The sequence below is a fragment of the Triticum dicoccoides genome, chromosome 6A (assembly GCF_002162155.2).
Source record: "Triticum dicoccoides isolate Atlit2015 ecotype Zavitan chromosome 6A, WEW_v2.0, whole genome shotgun sequence".
Lineage (NCBI taxonomy): Eukaryota > Viridiplantae > Streptophyta > Magnoliopsida > Poales > Poaceae > Triticum > Triticum dicoccoides.
Genome location: NC_041390.1, coordinates 61,831,277 through 61,833,576, shown reverse-complemented (window position 1 = coordinate 61,833,576; position 2,300 = coordinate 61,831,277).

Here is a 2,300-nt window from a genome sequence, read left to right as displayed (position 1 = left end):
CCGATTGTGGCATTTCTTTTAAAGCCCTTTATGTGGTGTCGCTCAGACGCCCGACTGTGGCATCTCTTTTAAAGCCCTTTATGTGGTGTCGCTCAGACGCCCGACCGTGGCATTTCTTTTAAAGCCCTTTATGTGGTGTCGCTCAGACGCCTAACTGCGGCATTTTATTCCCACTCTATTACTGCTTATTCATGTTGCATGAAAATAACCTGCTTGCATGCATAAAAGATGTTTTATTTATGACTAACGATGTGATCATAGAATTTTTCAGTGCATGATTATCAATTATATTATACATGTGTTCTTAATGTTTGCGAGTACATTCAAAGTACTCACTGGCTTGTCCCTGGCTATTGTCTTGGCCAGATTTCTACTTGGAGAGGAGCGTGACGATTACAGCCTCGGGACCTAAGCAACGGTGATAGCAGCCTCGCGAAGATAGGAGTTAACCTGGTCAGCTGTTCCTGTGGGAAATGGAGTCCCATAGACACTGATGTCTCACAAACCGCTTCCTCCATCGACCACTAGAAACCCAATTGTTGTACTCACAGGCCAAGAATGGTCTTGTACCACATATTTTGTATTTTGCTTGGAATTTCTGTATCAAGTTGGAGCCTCATCGGCTAACAGTAATCCTGGGGCTGATGAGCATGACGGTCTTTTCTGGAAATTTATACCCGGAAAACCCGGTCATGACAGACTTGGTATCAGAGCCAGGCTGACCATTGGCTAATCCTATCTTAGCTGGGTCTATAAACTTAGGCAAACCAACCCACCAAACCATAACCAAACCCCAGCCAAGCTTCTCGTGCAAGATAGCCACACAGTGACCCAACACCTTTTGGCAGTCGGTGCCCAACCTATCAACCTAACCTGTCGCTCATGCGCCAGTGATCGAATCCTAAATAGTCCTTTCTCACAAAGCGTGTGAAGGAAGACTCTGTCCCCTTTTTCCTATAAAAAGGGGCACGCTAGCCCCAACCCACAGCACAGCACAGCCTCTACCCCAAACCAAACTACAATGCCTGGCCCTATCGTGCATAATGAGACCACAGCAACCAACCTTGGAGGCTTTGTGACCATACTCGCAAACCTCACCCGTCGTGCCTATGCGTTAGAAGAGCCCCCAGAATATATTGTGTACCAAGGACCCATGAGCGGTGAGAACCGTCAATTCTGGGCCACTGTACACATCTACGGTAGGGGTCTAGAGCCCGAGCACCCCTACAGGTTCACTGGAAGAACAACTTCCTTTGAGCTTCAAGCCATCCAACTAGCTGCTCGAGAGGCTATAGTTCATCTCCAGCACTTGTCACCCAGAGTTAACTGTCGCTCATTCCACTACTACCCCAGACGTGAAGGGTATGGTAGACCACCCCAAGTTGCCAACAGAGATCACGAGACGGATCCTGCGTTGTTGCACCTAGTGCGCTATGTAAGTGCACTAGAGGAACTGTGCGATCAAATCACTATTGATCTAATCGCAGCTCATGGAGAGCTGGTTCGTCGAGCCCCGGCGAGAGAAGAGAACGAGCCCAACGCCGACAACCCAGTCGTGCTGTTTGGACACCCGATCGAGTCCCTGAGGCCTGCCCCAGCCATCAGCCAAGGTGCTGCGATAACCCCAGAGGTGCTTCGTCGCATATTGGGAGCACACTCCAACGGGATTGTGGCCAACAATCCCCGAGATGTTCCTCATCGCTACCCCGAGCCTGCAGCCCCTCAACCCACTCCAGCTAATTCTGACGACGAGACCCGTGGAGGAGCCTCAAGGCACGCCCGCTTGGATGTAAACGAGGTAGACTAAGTCACCCGAGTCGTATCGAGTCCCGGTGTACCCTCGCTTTGTAATCGTGTGGCCTTGTAATTAAATGCCGCCTATTGTCGTGCCTCTGTTTTAATAGTAGCCTTGCCTGGATACGCTAGTATGCAGTATAAGATTTCTATCCCGGACACAGTTACCAAAAATCACCCCGTCAACCCCACAGTAACACATCACTATAGTGAAATGTGTGAATCTGTGGCTTGACCCCGACCCTTGGAATAGAGCTGAAAATTTTCTTTACCATTCACCACGGTAGAAATGACCCAGCTCCGGTGCTATAAAAAGGCCACCGCGTGACCTTGCCAAGCACCTTTCACCTTTTGCACCACCCTCACAACCATTTCTTGCCATGCCGAGCCCCAGCATTTATCTGAGAACCCCAGATGCAACCCCGGGTAGTTTTGTCAAGATATTGCGGGATTTTACCTGCAGTACCATGGGCGCTACCCAGCCACCCCAGTACGAGCTGTTCAAA